The following is a 22,958-nucleotide window of genomic DNA, read 5'->3' as shown; positions in this document are numbered from 1 at the left end:
TTGGAATTATTTCCTGTCTTAGCAGGAGCCCTCATTGCTGGTTCATTTTCATTGTCCCGGTTACCCTCCTCGGGTTTTTCCCAGCCTGAGTTCCAGTGGTCTGATGGCCCAAATTTGACTGGACTTCCTTCATACTGTATCGCATTACAAAGTCTGGCATGAGATTAGCTCATTCTCAACTATGTAAAAATGAGTTGCCTTCTATACTTCTGCTCTCTGGGAAAGGGCTGGCTTCTTGGGAATGAAATCAATCTGAGCAGTCACACAGGACCCTCCACGCAGGCCTCATGTTGTCACCATCTTGAAATTCATAATAATTTTATCTTTGAATTTATGTTTTATAAGTGAAGTTCAATGGGACAATGGAGAATGCTTACAAGCAGAGAGGATATGCAGAAGATAGAAAAAAAAGCTTGACGTTTTAGTACCTTTATGAGACTTTCTTTGTGTTTTGTGCAAAAGAGCCCCTGCATTATTTTTTTCATTTTGATCTGGGCTCTCCAAAATATGTAGTCAGTCTTGTTCTGAGGAGAAATATCCGAAAGTAGAGTACAAACTATAATTCTTACTAAAAACTTCAGAGAATTTGATTTTCAAAACTGCTCTTTGAATACCCTCATAAAAGTTATGCTATAGTGAATCTTTATGATAAATACAGTACCTATCTAGTAAAGCAATTTAATTATCACAGGCTGTATTAATTACCATAATAAACTCCACTCCAATAGGACTCTAGGTAGACAAGTCTTCCAGCCTCGGGCCTCTCCTCATTAAATTGCAATTAGCATGATAAATGAGAATAGTGATTTTGCTGCAGCCAGTATTAGTCCTACTTACTCCAGAGGTGACATACTTATTCCAGAGGTGACAGAGGAAGCCATCAGAGACAAGAATTAGATATATTTAAATAAAAAAGAAAACGATAGGGTTTCCTGTCATCTAGCCATTAGGCCAACATCTGTGTGCTTACATATTTCAGCTGTAAATAAGGAAGACCTCAAATAAGTACCAGTGTTAATATTGGTAAGGCAATCTGGTAACTAAACGCAGTCTGTCCTTGGAAGGTCATAAGTTTTGTGAGAATTCAAGATAATTATAATCTTAATATATTAACTGGAAATCTTACTAAGTAAGATGGCTGGTATGGATAGCCTCCAAAACACTGTACACTCTGAATCAAGCGATAAAATATTTCATAATGGCCAATGGTATTGCAGAAGAAGGCTTTCATGTTTATGGCTTTATTGAAACCTAAAGCAAAGACAAATTACAATATTTGATTTTAATCTGTAATAATGTTACAACGCCAGCAATTAGACTCCGGCAGAATCCCTGTACCCTTGTAGGATACTTTTTTTTTTTTTTAAGGCAAGGCAACCCTTACCAGTTGCAAGGATCTTGTCAGCTTACAATTTCTTATTTTTATTTTTTATTTTTTTAAGCCTACAGCACCTGGTCTTCCTAGGTGGTCTCCCATCCAAGTACTAACCAGGCCCGACCCTGCTTAGCTTCTAAGATCAGACGGGATTGGGCTTGTTCAGGGTAGCATGGCCATAGACGCAGACTCACTTTTAAGATGAGTTTCTTTAAACGGGTTTCTGTTCCCTGATATCAAATATTCCCCCAAGACAAGATGTTCTGAAAACTGTCATTTTAATAAATGAATTCTCAGGGGGAAAAAAGCTTACTCGACATACCATACCTAGCTCTGCTAGCATTTTAAATTATTTTAGAAGAAGTACCATCTACTTCATATTGGATTTTACCCAGTCAGCTCTAGAAAGGATGGTTATTTTTCCTTCTCTGTTCTTCAAACACTCCATCACCTTTAACCAAGGATGTGAAATATCTACACGCTGAAAACAATAGGACACTGTGGAAAGAAATTGAAGATGACACAAATAAATGGAAAGATATCCCGTGGTCATGGATCAGAGCAGTTAATATTGTTAAAATGTCCATACTAACAAACAGAGACTCATGGACACGGACTATAGACTAGTGGTTACCAGAGGACTATAGAGTAGTGGTTACTAGTGGGGTGGGGAAGGAGGAAGAGAGGTAGACGAAGTAAAGGGGGTCAAATATAGGTGGGTAGGGGAAGGGTGAAGTGGGTAAAGGGAATCAAATATATGGTAGCTGAAAGAAATTGGACTTTGGGTGGTGAACACACAACAGAATATAAATTATAATGTACACCTGAAATTATATGATTGCATTAACCAGTGTTACCCCAATAAACTTAATTTGAGAATTAAAAAAAAATGTCCACACTACTCATAGCCATCTATAGGTTCCCTATCAAAATCCTAATGTCATTTTTAATAGGACTGGAAAAAAAATCTGAAAATGTGTATGGAACCACAAAATACCCAAACGGTCAAAAAAAAAATCTGAAAATATTATATGGAACTGCTAAAATACCCAAACGGTCAAAAAAATCTTGAAAGAAAAGCTAGTGGCATTATACTACTATGCTGCCGTTTTGCTTTTTTTTTTTCTTTTTTTTCTTTCTTTTTTTTTTCAATAAAGGAACCTAAAACATACAGTGGAGAAAAGAAAGCCTCTTCAATAAATGGTGCTGGGAAAACTGGAAAGCCACGTGCCAAAGAGTGAGAGTAGACAATCTGATATCATATATAAAAAATGAACTCAGAATAGGTTAAAGATTTGAATATAAGACCTGAAACAATAAGATGCATGGAAGAAAACATAGGCACTAAACTTATGAACCTTGGTCTCAGAGGGGTCTTTGTGAACTTGACCCCAAAGACAAGGGAAGTAAAAGCAAAAATAAAGGAATATGACTACATCAAACTAAAAAGATTCTGCACAGTGAAAGAAACCATCAACAAAATAAAAAGGCAACCAACAAAATGGGAGAAGATACTTGCAAACGATACCTCTGATAAGGGGATAATATCAATGATACATAAAGAATTCCTATAAATCAACAACAACAACAAAAAAAAAACAATCTGATTTACGAATGAGGAGAGGACCTGATTAGACACATTTCCAAGAAGACATACAGATGGCCAACAGATATATGAAAAACTGTTCATCAGTAATAACTATAAGGGAAATGCAAATCAAAATTACAATGAGCTGTCACTTCACTGATTGATAATGGCTATTATCAATAAGAAATAAGTGTTAGAGAAAATGCAGAGAAAAGGGAACCCTTGTACACTGCTGGCAGGAATGTAAATTGGTACAGCCATTATGGAAAACAGTACAGAGGCTCCTCAAAATATCAAGAATAGAGCTACCATATTACTGAGCAATCCCTCGTTGGGGTATCTACCAGATTTCAAACTATATTACAAAGCTATATTAGTCAAACAACATGGTACTGACATGAAAACAGAAGCATAGATCAGTGGAAGAGACTCAAGAGCCCGGAAATAAACCTATGCATACTTGGTCAACTAATATTTGACAAGGGAGCCACGAATACACAATGGGAAAAGCATGGTCTTGTCAATAAATGATGCTGGGAAAACTGGATATCCACATGCAGAAGAATAAAATAGGACCCCTATCTTACACCACTCACAAAAATTAACTCAAAATAGGGTAAGGACTTAAATATAAGACCTAAAACCATAAAACTAGAACAAAACTTAGTGAAAAATCACCTTGATATTGGTCTTGGAAATGGCTTTTTTGGAGATGAAACCAAAAGCACAAGCATAAAAAAGGCAAAATTCACCAAGTAGAGCTACATCAAACTAAAAAGCTTCTACACAGCAAAACAAACAACCAACAAATTTTAAAGGCAGCCTATAGAATGGAAGAAAATATCTGCAAACCATATATTTGATAAGTAGTTAATATTCAGAATATATAAGGAACTCATACAACTCAATAGCAAAAATATTAATAACGATCTGATTTAAAAATGGGCAAACAACTCGAATAGACATTTTTCCAAAGAAGAAATATCAATGGCCAACAGGTGCATGAGCAGGTGCTCAACATCACTAAATCATCAGAGAAATGCAAATCAAAACCACAATGAAATATCACCTCTACCTCTTAGAAGAGCTATAAGATAATAGACAAGTGTGTGAAGGTGTAGAGAAAAGCAAACCCTTATGCACTGTTGGTGGGAATGTAAATTGGTACATGAAAAACAGTACTGAGGTTCTAAAAGAAATTAAAAATAGAACTCCCATATGATCCAGCAATCCCATTTCTGGGTATATATACAAGGGAAATGAAAATAGAATTTCAAAGATACATCTGCACTCCATGTTCAATGCAGTATTATTCGCAAAAGCCAAAATATAGATATGACTTAAGTTTCCATCAACAGACAAATGGATACAGAAAAATGTGGTATATATATTTACAGTGGGATATTACTCGGCTATGAGAAAGAAGGAACAGCATAGATGGACCTTGGGGGCACTATGCTTAGTGAAAGAAGTCAGACAGAAAAAGACAATTACTGTACGATCTCACTTATATGTGAAACCTAAAAACATTGAACTCATAGAAATAGAGAGTACGATGGTTGTTGCCAGGGGATGAGAGTCAGGGGAAATGAAGAAATGTTGATCAAAGGATATAAACTTTCAATTAAAAGATGAATAAGTTCCTAGGACCTAAGATACAGCATGGGGACTGTAGTTGACAATACTGTATTGGATACTTGAAAGTTGCTATTAGAACAAGAGCTTTTATGACCTCACCATAACAACAACAAAAAAATGGTAATTATGTGAGGTGACAGAAGTGGTAACTAAACTTATGCTAAACATTTCACAATTTATACGTGTATCAAATCATCACATTGTACACCTTAAACTTACACAATGTTATATGTCAATTATATCTCAATAATGCTGGAAAAAATTAAAATAAAAAATATTCCATCACTAAATGGAGAAGGCTGTCTTGGGTTTGGGTAGACAGAATAACCGTTAAAGTTTATTCTAATGTGATAAAAAGTAAAAACATTATTCAGATTTTTAGGTTCTTTATAACAAAACACAAAAACATAGTGTCAAGGCTGTCAGATCTTGCAAAAGACCTCAAAGTCTGTACATCTGTGCCCCCTGACATTTGTTTCCCTGAGATTCACTGGGTTCCAAGCCTTCTACCAGTGACTTTATTTGCATATAAAGTTAGAAGAAATAGAAGCAATCCTTTACTCTCCCAGTTCATTAAAGAGCACCATGCTAAGGTTCATCTTGATTGCCTTTCTCAAAAATTATATTCATTTTGTCATTAAAACCTGTAAATTCTGCCTCTGAAAAATCTATCAAATTTTCCTCTTTTCCTCTCCCACAGCCATAGTAGGCACTTGTCTCTATAGGTTTTGTTTTAGTTCACTAATATTTGCCTCCCTCACAAAATTGTCACTCCTAGTATTGTTCTGATCTTGATATTGCTCCCTGTTGCTATATCATTACTGTGCACTTATGAGATGTTCAAATGTTTTAATTAAATACAACTTTGAGATTAATGTATAGATTGTTTAATTATATTATTACTACTTAGATTTTACAAATTAAAATCATTAGAATATAAAAATATTGAACAAATTTTTATCAAAATAGACACACTGATATTATTTCTTCTTTTGAGCTTTGACTCTTAAAATAAAAACAGCAAAAAATAAGAGCAGGATCAAGAATAATTATACTTATTATCTACTGGAGCACTTGCATTGTGCCTGGTATCATATAGACTATAAATATATTATCTCATATAATCCTTATAACAACGCAATGAGTAGGTAAATCAATCATGTACACATTTAACTACACTTTTTCTTCTACATATTAAGAAACACACTGGAGCCTACTAGCTGATTTGAAACATCAGATCTTGTCTTGAAAATGTGCCATTTCTGGTGTCTAACATCTCTAATCTCATGCTTCCTATAATTATTCTAGCTAGGGCCTTATCCCTTTATATCCTGTTGACCTCAGTGATGGGAAGTTCCTGCCTGAGAGAAACTGGCTTTCTTTGTGTGTCTTTATTCCACGAGCTCTCACATCTTGCCCTTACTCTAGCATGTGGCAGCAGAGTTAAAAAAAAAAAATACACAGGGGAGCCGTGGTGCCAGGCACATGGTGTAACTCATCCTCTGAGAGTTTTGTTTCACTAAATGGAGGGCTTGGCACTATTGAAAATTTGCTACTGCAGTTTGTTCCACTCCCATCTCCATAAGGGTGATAATCTACATAGATGGCTCTCTCTCTCTCTCTGTAGCAGAACCAGAGCAGATTTTTTTTCAATTTTTTCTATTTGCTTCGTAAATAATTTTTACTTTTTTCTTTTTAAATGTGTAAAAAATCAATTCGAACAGAATTAGTTCACATATGCTTTACCGATGCTTCTTTTATGGTCTCAAATGCATCATGCCTATCCATGTTCTATGAACATCTTCAAAGTGTCACTACATCTCATTAGGGGACAATACTTAGTATTTACTCATAAGAACAATCCTATTGGAAGAGCAAATGCAGTGGAAAGGGAAGAAAATCATGATCATTTTGGTATATATTGGCATATATATTCGGCATATACTTGGGATATTTTGGTATAACCACTGACCGCTAGCCTTCTTTCTGAATGTTCTTCGAGGCAAACTACAGCAGGTTTTTCAGGCCCCTAGCAAGAGCCTATACTCTGCACTTAATTTTCCATTTATTGTCCCTGACATTTTACCCTCTAAGAATACTGAACTGCTTGTAGTTTTTCTAACATACCAAGCTACCTCACATATTGGTGCCTCTGTACATACCGCTTCCTCTTTCTAGGGGTTTTTTCTCATTCCCTGTATATCTGACAAACTTAAAGATACTTCGGAATCTAATTCAGGTGACTTCCTATTAATCTACTTCATCCTGGAACGTTAACCCCTGTTTCAATGATTAGCTTGTATCTGCAGTACTACTGCTACATCGCAATGGTTACAACTGTCCTTTTTTTGTATTTACTTCTTTATTTCTTCTTGAGTAGAATCGGCACTGCACATAATTTCCTAGTACTTAGTATCAAAATTTATGAAAACCTAGGTGTCGAATATTAACAAAAAAGTCTCAATTTGCATCAATTTTAGGTTATAGATTTTTTTTCTTTTTCTTGTGTAGGATAATAGAATCTCTTTCAATGCAGGGACACTGTTTCACTTCTTCATCTACACTCACAAAAACTAAAGTATGTGTGATGCCCGAAAGGAATGGTGATGGGTAATTACTCTCGTCAGGGGCTTTCGACTAGCATCAAAATCGGGCCCTTTATGGCACATATTCATATAAATGACAGCTCAAGTCAAACCTATCTATCTCCCTAAATAGATGAAACCATTTCCCACCCTTCAAACATTTTTTTCTCTTCTCTAAGGTTATGTCAAAAATCATCGTGATTAATAGTCAACATGTCCACTCCACTCACTGGAACTTCTGAGAAGGATTTGTTATCTTTTTTAGAATTATATAGGAAATAAAATCCTTCCAAAGCAACTGTACAGCTCCAAATAAATCTTGGAGGAAAATATATCTGGCATTAGCAGATATCTACTAAAATTATCATCAGCATTATCATTATCATGACATAATAAAGTCCTATGTGATCAATTTACTTTATTTGAATATGAAACCACTCATTGCATTTAAAAAAAATGTGTCCTATGAGCTCTTTCAGTGTGAGCAAATAGACCTAACTGTGCCTCATTCAGGAGGGTATACATGTATATATTGATGTTTCATGGTGTTCTTCTCCTAATTTTTTATTGTTTATCTAACAAGAAAAAAGATAAAGTAATAAGTAATTTATATCATTTACATATGACATGCATATCATATATTACATATATGCTATATACACATTATATATCACATATACATATGATATATCATATACTTATATTGTACATGTATGTCTGTGTAGGAGACAGAAAGCACAACAGTTATTTGAACAGAGAGAATATAAATATTCTTTAACATAAAGAACTGTTAACTAGGTATAAAATTGTTAACTAGGTAACCGAAAGGACTGAAAGAAAATTCTAAGGTATCACAGAAGTAGAAACTTCAGGAACTAGTTACCACCTACAGGGCTGGAGGAACAAAGAGATTGGAATTGTGAAAACACACATGCTTTGCAGAGTGGCTCAGAGAGCACAAAGGAGTCCTATGTCTGGTGTTGGTGTCTCTAATGGCAGTATGACGAGGCTGGCTCCGGGTGAATACTGGAGGAACTGCAGACGGTTCTGGCTGTTCCTACAGAGAGGAACTGCTGCTGCTTGGATAAAGAGCTGTTGCGCTGATGCTGATAAAGTAAATGGGCACCCGTCCCTTCTCTCTGATCCGGCCTTGCAGTCTCTTTCTCTCTAGTACTCATACAGGCAGAGTCTACCAAGGAGCAGCAGGCAAAGCAGAAATGTGTTTTGCAGAGACCCGCCCTGGATAACAGAGAGGAGCACTGAAGGGCGGGTTTGGAGCTGAGAGGCAGTAACTTGATAACTGACTAGTATGCTTCCTCTTCACAGGAAGGTGGGGACATTCCACTATTTTGGTAAAACAGCTTCTACACCGAAGAGTTTTAATAGATTTAATATTAATATAGGATATCTTTTTCCGTATTTGACCTGGAATGTCCTTCCTCAAAAGGAAATATTAGCCTTGGAAAATCATATATATAGAAGACTATTTTCAATAGGCCATATTTAAAAGTAAAGGATGTCATTTTCCTACATATTTCAATTTCCATTTCTTTTTTCTTTCCCTTCCTTTTTCTTTTTTTACTGATTCATTACAGGAAGGGAGGTTGCTTGATATACGTCCCAGGTATAAATATTATCCATATCTCAGGTCAGAACGAGCAGAACTTTGCAAAAAAAAAAAAATCAGTGAAAAACAAGTTGATGAGGGAGATAGGTGAGAGATGGATACCATGTTAAATTTCAGTTTGGGTAAAAACTAAAACTTTTGCCTATGAAATGCATTTTTGGAATTCTGTATAGTCTTTGTAAGATGTGGCATAATAAAGCGAGCTTCTCAAGAACCATGTTGGACATTTAGGTAAAGAAATAGAAAAGATTTATCTAAGTAAAAAAGGAAGACTGACATTATATCTACTGATTAAACATTACTAAGAGAAATAAATGAAAATTAACATTCATCTTTATATCATGAACAAACTAATATTTATAGGGGGAGAAAGATGGCCCCTCATGTTCTCCTAATCAATTTCACACAGAAATGTTTCCACTACACAGAAGAACTGATCTACAGAAAGACAATTTGAATAAGGCTGAAAAACTGCCATGTTGTAGCCGCTGTGATTTCTCAAATCAGCAGCCATGCATGGAAGAGAGTGCTAAATGTGAACCCTTCTCTCTTCCCCATCCTCATCCATTTCTCTATTTTTTTAGAAGCTGACAGATAGTAAATAACTATACAACATAGTAACAGCAAATGACAAATTGACTAGAGATGAGTTTCTCTTATTTGCTGGGGAAGATTTAGAAAATAGACCAAAATTCTATGTAATGCTAGAGCAGCAGGCGAGTCTAGAAAATTTTGTTTTCTGATTCTAGACAGAATTCCATGTTGTACTGACAGGTTACCGCTTCTCCAAAGATGACCCCCGAATTCCTTAAACAAGCATTTTTCCTCTTCCTGTGACTCCTTTTCTGTCTTGCTAAATTTTATGATTGCTCTTCAACCTTCCACTAAAAGTATTGCCTATTTTGTAGGTTTACGCATCAACAAGAGACACCACCTAATAAAAAAATGAAAAAATATTTAAACAGGCATGAAAATGGCTATCTAAATATCCAAAAAATACATGAAAAATTTTTCTACTTCATTAGTCATCAGAGAAATGCAAATTAAAATCATGATAAAATATCACTAGATAACAAATAAAATGACAAATTTTTAAAGACTGACATAAAATTTTATGAGGATATGGAGCAAGTAGGACTTCCTACTTGCTTAGAGTATATATAAACATATACATTTATTTACAAATACTCTTTTATATGTAAATAAACAACTACTTTGTAAACCTGATTGTCAGTGTCTATGCAAGTGGACCACAGGCATATATAACTATATTTACAACTGAAATACATGCCAAGAAATCTATGTACTAGTGTTAGTAGCAGCTTCATTCATAACAACCAAAAACTAGAAACAACTTAAATGCTCTGCCATAGTAGAATGTATAATTGTGATATGATCAAAGAAGGATATATTACACAGAAATAAAAATTAATGATATACTGCTATACATAGCAAAATACTTGAATCTCACAACATAATGTCGTGGGAGAAAGCCATACTCAAAAGAATACATACTCTATTATTACATTTATATGAAAAGGAAAAACTATACCTTGATGTTAGAAGTCAGAATAGTGTTTATCTTTGGTAAGGAAGTGGTGGCGGTGATCGGAAAGGCCGCTAAAGGAGGATTCCAGAGTGCTATTCATGGTCTATTTCCTGTTCTGGGTGGTGTGGTTACATGGGTGTGTTCACTCTGTAAACTCATTGAGTTGAACACTTGTGTTTCAATGCTTTCTATGTATATTATACTTCAATTTAAAAAGTTTACTCAATTCCCACCAACAATGTACAAAGCTTCCAGTTTCTCCATATCCTCGACAACAGTTGTTACTTTTTTTTTTTTATTAATAGCCATCCTAACAGATGTGGTGTGACATCTCATTGCGATTTTGACTTGCATTTCCCTGATTAGTGATGCTAAGCACCTTTCTATAAGCCCATTGGCCATTTGTATGTGTTCTTTGGAGAAATGTCTAATCAAGTCCTTTCCTCGTTTTGTAATCAGATATATTTATAGCTAGAGCTGTAGGAGTCCCTTATATATTTTTGGATATTAACCCTTTATTAAATTTGCTTTTCAAATATTTTGTCCCATTCCATAGGCTGCCTTTTCATTCTGTTTGTTGTATCCTCTGCTGTGCAAAAGCTTTTTGGTTTGATGTAGATAGGTCAGTCACTGTAAACAGTATGGAGGTTCTCTTCCAAAATAAAAATAGAACTATGATAAAATTCAGCACAATACATATCCAGAAGAATTAAAATCAGGATCTGGAAGAGATACCTGTACTCCCATGTTCATTGCCACATTATTCATCATAGTCAAGATAAAAAAAAAAAGTCCTAAATATCTTTCAATGGATGAATGGATAAAGAAAATGTGGAATATACATACAATAGAATTCAGCCTTATTAAAGAAGGAAATCCTGCCATATTCGATAACATAGATGAAGCTGAAGGACATTATGCTAAATGAAATAAGCCAGTCACTGGACAAATACTGCATGATTCCATTTATAAGAGCTATCTAAATGAATCAAGCTCATAGAAACAGAAAGCAGAGTGGTAGTTTCTAGTGGCTCAGTGAGGGGCAAATGAGAAGTTGTTGTTTAATGACTATGTTTCATTTATGTAAGACGAGCAAATTATAGAGATCTGCTGTATAACGCACTGCCTATAGTTTACAATTCAGTATTATGCACTTAAAATTTGTTAAAAGGGTAGTCTCGTGTTAATGTTCTTACCGCAAAAAAAGCATGTGGGTAGAGATCAGGGAGAGTCTTTTAGAGATGATGGATATGTTTATTATCTTGATTGTGATGATGGTTTCATGGGTGTATGAATATCTCCAAATTCATTACATTATCCAGGTTTTTTTTTTGTATTTCAATTCTACCTCAATGCATCTGTTTTTAAAAACACTTATTTAGAGAGAGAGAGAGAGACTATGAAAAAACCATAACGAGTACAAATTGTACACTAAGTTTCTTTGAAATAACTTTTTTAAACTATAAGTTTCCAGGAAATTTATTTAAATCCTTTTTCCTCTTCCTCCTGAACTTAAGTACTCTTTATAGGAATTAAGCTATCATCACTTTTCCCCTTGCAGCAGCCTGCAGCCCAACCAACATTCCTGCCCCCGGCCTGGTCATGTCCATTCATTCTCATTATTACTTCGCCTTTTAAATAGCAACCAAAGTATCCTCCAATGGATGACTGGATAAAGCAGCTGTGGTACATATGTAGAATGAAATATTATTCAGCCATAAGAAGAGGTGAAATACCGTTGTGACAACATGGATGGAACTCGAGATAATCATGCTAAGCGAAATAAACCAGACAGAAAAAGTTGAAAACCACATGATATCACTTATATGTGGGATATAAATTTAAAAGCAACAAACATGACAAACAAACATAGATTCATGGACATGGACAGTAAGTAGACAAGTGGTTACCAGAGGGTAGGAGAGAGGAGGAAGGTAGATGGGGCAAAAAAGGTCAAATATGTGGTGACAGAAAGAAATCTAACTATGGGCGATGAACACACAATGCGATATATATATAATACATATATATATATATGAATTACTGTTGAATTGTACACTGGAAACTTACTGGATTTCATTAACCAATGTCATCATAAAATAAATAAATAAATACATACATACATACATACATACATACATACATACATAAATAATCAATCAATAGTATATTTGTATTTTGAATTATATCATGTACACAAAATTGTACTGAATATACTATAATAATGAATGTACAGCTTAGAGGATAACAATAAACAGAAAAAAATCAACAAAATGAATGTGCATATATCTATACCACCCTGATTAAGAAATAGACATTGCCTTGAATTCTTTTGTGGTTCCTCACCAATATCAACCCCCATCTCCATCAGAGATACTCAAGATCCTCAGTTTTATGTCAAACATGTCCTCGCTTGTATTTACAATTTTACAACATAACATAGTTCTAAGCTAAACATAAACACTAACCTAAAAATAATTTAAGCGTTATTTTGTTTGTTCCTGTTTGAAAATCTAAATTAATGGAATCTTACTAGTTCATCTACTGTGGACTTTTTCATTTTGGTGTGTTACTAAGATGCATCTACACAGATACCTGTGCCTTTACTCCATTTTGTTTGTTTTTCACTGTCGAATAACATCTATGGTATATCACAAATTATTTTATGTTTTCTAGATATTTGTATTGCTTAAAGTCTTTTTGTCATTACAAAGAGTAACCTTAAGAACATTATTTTTGTATGCCTCTTGTTTATGTACAAGAGTGCGTAGAGTGGAGCTACGGGGTCATAAGATTATGCATATATTCAAATTCACTAGCAAATGCCAAAATATTTTCTAAAGTAATCAAAACAAAACAATTTCCTCTTGTCTCACATCTTTGCTTGGTCCTGTCATTATTTTAATTTTAGTCATTCAAGTTAGTGTGTAATTTTATTTTAACATTTTCATATGCTTAATGGCCATTTGTATTTCCTCTTCCATGAAAATGTAGATCGTGTCTGTTGCTCATCTTTCTTTTCTGGGAGAGGGGGTTATTTTTCTTATATATTTCTGATAGTATTTATACACTCCGAATTCTACAAGGTTTTTTTAGTAATCAGTGTTGCAAACTGATTACTATAATTTCACATTATGGCTTGTCTTGAGTTCTCAAATTTTATGTAGACTTAATTGGTAATATTTTCTTTTATGATTTCTGCATTTTATATCTTGTTTAAGAAGCCCTTCCCTACTCAAAGGTCATAAAGATTTCTCCTTTATTTCCTAAAAAAAATTTAAAGTATTTTCTTTCACATTTAAGATCTTGATCAATCTGGAATTGATTTTTGTATATGAATAAAGCAGATGTCTACTTTTATATTTTTTCTCATATAGATAACCGAGTCCCTTTACCATTTAATGAATAGGCTGTTGACTTACAATACCTCTCTGTCATATATCAAGTTTCCAATCACATGGAGACCTATTTTAGGCTCATTTATCACTGAACTGATGCCATGGTGTTTTAAGACATTACCTTTTTAAATGGGAAAACTACAGATACTTCTATTCATTCAGTTAAGCTGAATTAGAACTTTAAGCAATAATTTACTGATTAAGTATTTGAGTTTTGCAGTGAAGACTTATGGAACAAACAACAGAAATCAAATAAAAACGTGAAAATAATTTGTTTTGCAGTAAAATGTATCAGAAAACTTTCATTACAGATAAGAATAATTTCTATATACTTGTTTATAAAAATCCAGGTAATTACACTTTTGGAAAGCTTTCAGTGCTCTCATATAACTATAACCTAGGATACCTTTTACTATAATATTTATAATTTTGTTAAAATTCCTTCTGGGTCAAGTTACATTTTGATTAATCCAAGACATCTAATTAGGAAAAATATGAAAATGAACTCACGTTTAGTTCTTAGTTATCAAATTTATTTAATAAAATCCTTCTACTTCTGGCTAGGACTCTACAATAAAATGTTGCAAATATTAATCATTATTTTCATGAAGAAAATAAGTTATTTTTCTCTTCCTTGAAAGACACTCAAAGCCTCTTCCACTCATATTTCCTAAATCCTCAGACATCTCAGGCTTATGATTTGCTGTTTGAGATTGTGACCTAATCAGTGATTCTCAACCTTGGTTGCATCTTAGAATTGCCCTACACTATTCAAATCAGAATCTCTAATGATAGTATCCAGATTTCAGTAGTTATTAAAGTTCTTCAGGTAATTCCAATGTGCAGCTAGGGCTGAGAACCCCTGACCTACAGTAATATGTTCATTAGCCAAAGCTCATTGAAAATGCTAAGTGGACAAATGATGTTTTCTTTAACATTTCATTCATTGGTATCCTCCTATGTACCAGGCCCTGTGTTAAGTGTTAATGAACAGAGTCCTTGCTTTCAAGAAGTTTATAGTCTAATGTAGGAAACAGACATTAATCAAATCATTACTGATTAACATATAAATACGAAGTTAGATTGGTGTACTAAAAGAGAGGCAAGATTCTCCCAGAGGCTACGACGAAGGAACCTCATCTGATTAGGGTGTCAAGGAGGCTTCCTAAAGAAGTGATCCTAGAGCAGAGAAATGATGAATGAGCAGAAGTGGGGAGAGCACGCCAGGCTGAAGGAGCGGCAAGTGTGAAGGTCCTCCTATAGAAGGAACCAACATCTTCTGGAGAGATGAAAGCTTAGAGGAGCTGGAGGGCAAAAAGCCAGAAGTGAGCAGTATGAGAGGAGACCGAAGATGTAGTAGGGCCAGATCATGTCAGATGTTACAGGAATAAGAGTTATTTTTTATATTTAAATACTTAACCTTTTAGAGAAGTTTTAGGTCACATCAAAACTAAAAGGAAGGTAAAGTGACTTTACAGACAACCTCTACATATAGGAAAGAAGGTAGCTGAGGAAAGATGATGGAAGCCGAAGACATACTCCCAAATCTATAGTTCCTGACACGAAAATGAGGCAGGGAGGTGAAGGGGATGACTTGTGGCTGAAGGTGCTGCATTATCATTGATAGAAGAAGCCATCGATAATCGATTGATTACTGTTCACCAACAGTTACACACTGGTGAAACTTAGGCAAGCTCAGATCTGAGTATATAGGGCAATGTTAGGAGAAAATCTGGAAGCCAGATAGAAACAGAGATAGTTTTGTTTGCTTATTATTTACTTTGAAATGAAGTCCCATGACCTAAAGTAACAAAAAATGAATACCAATTAACCAGAATAATTTGATCATGATGATCAATGAAGAAAAAAATCAAAAGGATTACCAAGTGAGAACATTGTGTATTATGAGACAAATTTCACCATATAAAACATACTGTGAAGTTCAGAGGTGTCAAATGCTCCTCAGAAAAGGATTTGAAAGAGGGAAAAATGCAGACGAATGGCTCCTTAAGTACCTCCTCAAATTTGTGATCACTGGATAATGTTTTACTGCTTGAAATTTACACATTGTTTTAATAGCAAAAATGATGACATTTAGGCAAGAAAAGCAAAAAATAGATGCCCAATGAACCTGAATTTTGATCAACACAGTTGTTTTCAATGAGTAAATCCAAAATAAATCATCTGGAGCTAACATAATTCTAGAATGGTAATTTAGGTATTGGGGCCAATTTTCATCAATTATTATTCTCTTAAATCTTTTTATTCCTAAAAAAAAACAAAAACAAAAACGAAAACCCTATAATTCTTTTAGATAAACGTCCTATGAAATACATTTCTTGAGTATTTGGAAAATAGAGTAATCAAAAAGTATTTCTTTTAGAATTTCGTTTTCTCTGATGTTGAGAGCAGAATAATGTAAAATTTCTCCGTTTGTGTCTAAGCATTTTCAGCCAGGCATTTCATTTAAATAGAAAATATACAATGAAGCAAAGAAAAGAGTTCATTATTAAAAACTAACGTTAACAATGACTCACTTAAAAATTAAGTCAATAAATTAATTTTTAAAAAATTAAAAATAATTAAAATTAAGTCAATTAATTGGGAAAACTATTGATTCTTGATAAATTGCAACCTCCCGGTCGATTAAGGACAAATGTTCTAAACAAAAATCCTGTAGCTATGGCAATGCAAACTTCACAACATAAACAAATGCATTTTTTTAAGAGAAATAATTTTCCTCATAGCATCAGCTATATAGGAATAGATCTACTATGCCATTAGTATTAACATCCCTCTGGCACACGAAAAAGGAATAAAGAGCATTGAGTGTAATAGTAAAGCTAGTTGTGTAGCATTTTTTGTAATTTATTTAAAATACTGGTTTCTAAAGTTATAATATCCAATGCTCAATGTAAATATACTTTGGGTACCTTTTAAAGCATCATTTCTTCAAAGAAATCTCGTACTTTGCTCTAAAGCATTATTCAGACTTATAATGAAATAATTATTTGGTGACAAGTTTTAAATGGACTTTTCCCTTGCCAAATTTAAGGTTCCATTAGAGAAGATACCATGTGTCTCCTCTTACTCATGGCACTGTCTCTAGTGACTGGGACATTATAAATCCTCAGTAGGAAATCTGTTAAATAAATTAATAAGTTCCTTTGCATTTAATTCATTACAATTTTGACAATGGTCATAATTCCTTGTTTTTATCTGCTCAACTATTTACACTCAAATATATTAATTTATATGTAAGCATTTATAAGAATTGGGGCTTCTGGTCTGTATTAAAATTCTATGAAGCATAGAAAAGGTTAATCTGTATCAAAGCAAAATAAGTGTTTATCTTTTTTTAAAAAAAAAACAAATATTTCTCTTTCTGGTGCATTATATTCCATCATTTAAGGATTTGTTTCTGTTTTTCTGCACTGTTTTTCCCACTGGTCTTATTTCAGAATGCAGATTCTCTAGGGAAGGGATGATGTTCAGAGTCTAGAATACACTAGCACAAATTAGTTTTGCCACTTCACTTTTCAATTAGGTTTCCCTGGCAAAAACTCTAGACTGAAATGATCGTGGAGCATTTTTTAGTCTCTTAGTTGGTACAATCAAAATATACACAGGATGTAGAGGATGAAAGACAAATATATCGAGGGAGGGTCAGCAAAGGTTTTTAGGTATTTGCTATTTGATTGACAACCATCTTAATGATCTTATTCGGTAACATTTTCAAATATTTAATCTTCTCTTATATATCCTAGGGGTGACTGACTGAAGTTGTTAGTAGCTGAACGTTTTTTGACATATTTTTTGGTGAAAGTTTTACTGACATACAACATAAATACAGAACAGTGCTCAACTCACAAAGGTACAGCTCATCTAATGTTTAGAGTTAACATATTCATAACCAGCACCCAAATCACTACCAGCCTCACAAAAGGTCCCCTCGTGCCCTCTCCCAGTCACTGACTTTTGACACCAAATACTAGTTTTCTGACATATTTTAGCTAGCACCTCTCCATAGAATGTGTGGGCACTTATAACCTATTTTTTCTCAGTTTTGGAGCTTTAGCCAAAATTCTGAGAAATTATACACAATCTCATGTGACATCCTCTGACCTCTTCATAAGATTAAAAGACCAAATCTCTCAGAATAATTCTAAGACTCACCTAAAAAAGAAACTCCATACATGTAATGTTTGATATCTTTCCTCAAAATCATATCAGGGAATTTATTCTATCTATTCTTATTATCCCCTGCCTTTAAAACTAGGGAGATTAGCATTGAAATTTATTCCTAGAAGTAATTATTGTCAGAGACAAGTTCTAGTTGATCCTTTCACTGAGTTAAAGAGACATCCAAATTCTCAAAGAAGTGCAGAATTAGAGGATTGGATCTGCAAGAAGCCTTACTAACCACTCCATCCAGTCAACCCAATTTATAGATGAGAAAGTAGAGGGCCAGAAAAGGAAAGTGTTTCATCACGATTTTAGGTAAGGCAGACTTGTCCAAGGGCCTAATTCCCTTATATCCAGTGTATAGCTCTTTCCAAACTACAGACAGAGATGTTTCCTTGGAGTGAGATGGCCTAATTTTAAGTTCTGGTTCCTCTTGACTAGCTAGGTGAGCTTAGGCGTATTGCTCATGTCTCTAAGCTTTAGTTTATTCATCTTCATAATGAGTCACTGTGTGTACATGGCCCATAGTCAACACTCAGAAAATGAGAGTTATTGCTGCTGTTGCTCATGGAAAGAAACCCAGATGTGAGTCTATACATTCTCCTAAATATGAGGCATCAGACATTTTATAAAACTCAGGGATGTCATAACAGGGGGTGAAAGTCATTGTCTGGTACCTTCTGACATATTCTGTACTTTCCCATAAAAACCATGAACAATAAGTTTGATGAAAGGTAAGTATAATGAGGCCACAAAATGAGTTCCTAAGTCACTAGTCCTGCCCTACATTTAGATACTTAGCTACAGCTGTCAAGATAACTCAGAGTGGTGGACTCCAAGGAAGATGGTGGACTAGGTAAAAAGCAGGGTTTGCCTCCTCCCAGGTCCACATCGAAATTACAACCAAATTATAAAATAACATGGAGAATCACCTGAGGTCCGGCTGATCAGAACACATACATCTGATAATATAAAGAATGAGCCACATCAAAGCGGGTAGGAGGGGCAAAATCGCAAATCAGGCTGGACACACACTCGCAAGAAGTGGACAATCACCAGAAGAGAGAGCAAAGCTTCAGAGTCTCCCCTGAAGGAGAGGGGGGTCCTGGACCCATTTGGGAGCTCCCCAGCTCAGAGTCCCAGCCTAAGGAAGAGGAGATTCCAGTAAATCTGACTGTAAAAACCGGAGTGGCATCCGGCCCCTTGTATAAACCAAAGGAGACTAAAACCCTAGACGCCCCTCTGAAGGGCCCACACGCAGGCTTCTCATCTGCGGACACTCACCCAGGACATTGGCGGAGGGTCAGAGACTCACGCAAGATTCATGATGGGAAAGACTGCATTACCTGGAGACAGACCTAGAGCTGGACCCGAAACCACAATAGTGACTTATTGGAGCCCACAAAGGGGCAATCTACAAACCACTCCACCTTGACTGTGCAGACTCCTCCCACAGGGCCATTAGGAAGCACTGGTCTGAGGGAATCAGCCAGTCCCATCCAACCTGCAGATTGCCCAGGGCTTTTGCTGCTGGATGGCTGTCACGCCCTGTGCCCATTCAGGGCTAAGCATTCCCAACAGGAGGCCAGCACTGTGAGCTCTCATTTCCAGATAGGGTCAGGCAGATCACTGCTGCCAACATGAACTTGGGCGGATCTCAGGGATCTATAGGCAAGTCCCTGAGAACTGGTCTTGCTGTAATCTGGGACTTCTGTGGGAACACATGAATGGTTACCAAAGTTGCAGTAAGATGGAGGCTGTACTGATCTGACTGCCATTGTCTCCCTCAGACCCCACCCACCCCTACCCCACAAATTGGCCCAAGAGGCCTATTGACAGTGAACCGCCATGCCCTGCCCCTCCCCCCAAGGTCTCCCAATCCACACAGGCAACAAACTTTGGCTAGCACAGGGCAGGCACTGCATGGAAATCAGTGGCAGGCAGACTTCTGCTCCCTGCAAGAGTTGCAATATTGAATCTGGGGAGCGCAGGGGTCTGTGGGACCACCCCAGATGGCAGCTGGTCTCACTGTGATCTGTGACTACAGCGGAAACGTCCAGACACAGAAGTTGCACCAAAACTGAGGCTGTATTGGCCTCACGGCCCTTGTCTCCCTGAGATCCCATGTCACCTAAGCCACGAAGTGCCTACAGCCATTGACAGGCAGCCTCCCCTCCCCTACTTGGCTCTGGGGTTGTGCAGTCAGAGCAGGCAAGAGACCTTGGCTAGCGCAGTGAGCGCATTTCAGGGAAAACAGTTGTGGGCAGACCACTGCTGCCTGTATGAGCTGCAGTATCTCTTGAGGGGATGGCAGGGGTCTGTATTGGCCTGACAGCCCTGGACTCCCGGAGCTTCTGCCTCATCCAATACACAAAGTGCCCGCCGCATGTTGATAGGAAGCTGCCCCTGCCCTGGGGTGGCGCATTCAGGCCCAAGGGTGGCAGCAACTGACCTTGCTACAATTGGAAACTTGTCCAGGGAGCCACAGAGACAGCGCTGGGATGCACACTGACACTGCAGTGGCAGAGGGGAATTTACTCAATAGACCCAGGAGACTCCTGGGTCCCTGCACCACCCAACATGCATATCACCCAGAGGCTCTTCCAGTTTCAGAGTTTTAAGGGCAACTGACAGTCAGTGTCAAACCTGGAAGAGCACTGGTCCCTCTGCTAAACTGCCCTAGGTCAGGGATGGGGGATAACCAGACTGCTGCCTACATTGTTATTTCTTACACTTATCTATAGATCCAACATAGGCAACAATCATCTGCAGATCACTTTGTACTTCCCACTGGGTAGCCCTGAGCAATCAAAAGAAGTACCTGACCTTGGCCTATGGGGAAGCCCCTCCCAAGGGGCCACAAAACCAGCGCATCTGGAGGCTGGCACCAGACCACAACATAGCAACTCCTGACTAGCCCCATTACTAGTACACACAAAGTGTGGTCGCAACAAGTACACAAGTCTGCTAAGGCAAATCCTAGTCAGTGGAGTCAGCCCCCACACAGCAACTCTTACCCTGTGGGTGCGGCCAATTCCCACAGTCAGCCTGAGCATTAATCCCATTAACTGATGTGCTAACAATAGTAAACACTTAACAACAACGACAGGTCACACAACCCAAGCAAAGATCACATCCAGAGCCCCCCGCCCCCGGCATAGGGGATCAGGGGGAGTATGCCAGTGGACCACACAGGACACTTCCTACATAAGATCATCTGGCCAAGGCTGAGAGGTGAAACGAATATTCCTAACACATAGAAATGAACACAGAGAGGCTACTAAAATGAGAAAACAAAGAAACATGCCACAAAAGAAACAACAGGAGAAAACTCCAGAAAATAAGCTAAATGAAATGGAGACAAGCAACCTACCAGAGACAGAGTTCAAAACACTGATTATCAAGATGCTCAATGAACTTAGGGAGAAAATGGATGAGCATGATGAGAACGTTAACAGAGAGACAGTAAGCATAAAAAAGGACATAGAAATCACAAAAAAAGAACCAGACAGAAATGAAGAATACAATAACTGAAATGAAGAACACATTTGAAGGATTCAACAGGATACTAGATGAAGCAGAAGATCGAATCAGCGAACTGGATGACAAGGTAGCAGAATACACCTAATCAGACAAAACAAAAAGAAAAAAGAATTTTAAAAAATGAGGATAGTTTAAGAGACCTGTGGGACAACATGAAGCAGAACAATATCTGCATCATAGAAGTATCCAAAGGAGAAGAGAGAGCGCAAGGGATTGAGAATCTATTTGAAGAAATGACAGAAAACTTCCCTAACCTGGCAAAGGAATTCGACATACAAGTTCAGGAAGCACAAAGAGTCCCAAAGAAGAGGAATTCAAACAGACCCACACTAAGACACATCATCATTAAAATGCCAAAGGTCAAACACAAAGAGAATCTTAAAAGCAGCAAGAGAAAGGCAGCTAGTTACTTACAAGGGTACCCCCATAAGAATGTCTACAGACTTTTCAATGGAAACTTTGCAGGCCAGAAAGGACTGGAAAGAAATATTCAAAGTTATGAAAAACAAGAGTCTATAACCACGAATACTCTACCCAGCAAGGCTTTCAATTAAAATGGAAGGTGAGATAAAGAGCTTCCCAGACAGGGAAAGCTTAAGGAATTCATTACCACCAAGCCAGTAATACAGGAAATGTCAAAGGGACTTCTGTAAAAAGAGAAGGGGTAAAAAGAAAAAAGAAAAAACAAATACAAATAATAAAATGGAAGTAACTATGTACCTATCAGTAATCACTTTAAATGTTAATGGATTAAATGCTCCAATCAAAAGACACAGGGTAACCGAATGGATAAGAAAACAAGACCCGTGCGTATGCTGTCCACAAGAGACCCACTTCAGATCAAATGACACTCACTGACTGAAAGTAAAGAAATGGAAAAAGATATTTCATACAAATGGAAATGAAAAAAAAAAGCCAGAGTGATACCTATATCAGATAAAATAGACTTTAAAACAAAGGCTATAATAAGAGACAAAGAAGAGCATTACATAATGATAAAGGGATCGATAAATCAAGAGGACATAACCCTAGTGAACATATATGTACCCAACATAGGAGCACCTACATACATGAAGCAATTATTGACTGACATAAAAGGAGAAATCGACAGTAATACACTCATAGTAGGAGACTGTAACACCCCATTGGCATCAATAGTCAGATCTTCCAGACAAAAAGTCAACAAGGAAACATGAGCCTAAAAGACACACTAGACCAGATGGATTTAATAGATATTTTCAGAGCATTTTACCTCAAAGGAGCAAAATATACATTCTTCTCAATTGCAAATATAACGTTTTCTAGGACAGACCACATGTTAGGACACAAAACAACTATCAATAAATTTAAGGACACTGAAATTATATCAACCGTCTTCTCCGATCACAATGGTATGAAACTAGAAATTAACTACAAGAAAAACTGGAAAATACACAAACGCATGGAGGCTAAATAACATTCTACAAAACA

The 22,958-nt window shown here is 36.4% G+C and overlaps 1 non-coding gene across 1 annotated transcript; it reads right to left on the bottom strand.

Annotated features, from left to right (window-relative positions):
- Positions 1–1,440: 1,440 nt before the first annotated feature.
- LOC120594337 (5S ribosomal RNA) lies at positions 1,441–1,559 on the bottom strand. Its single transcript, XR_005650549.1, has one exon. It is a non-coding gene; the product is annotated as a 5S ribosomal RNA (ribosomal RNA).
- Positions 1,560–22,958: the final 21,399 nt, after the last annotated feature.

The sequence above is a fragment of the Pteropus medius genome, unplaced genomic scaffold, assembly GCF_902729225.1.
Source record: "Pteropus medius unplaced genomic scaffold, Ma_sr-lr_union100, whole genome shotgun sequence".
NCBI lineage: Eukaryota > Metazoa > Chordata > Mammalia > Chiroptera > Pteropodidae > Pteropus > Pteropus medius.
The sequence above is the reverse complement of the archived record's forward strand: the minus strand, read 5'-3'. Positions and strand labels throughout refer to the sequence as shown.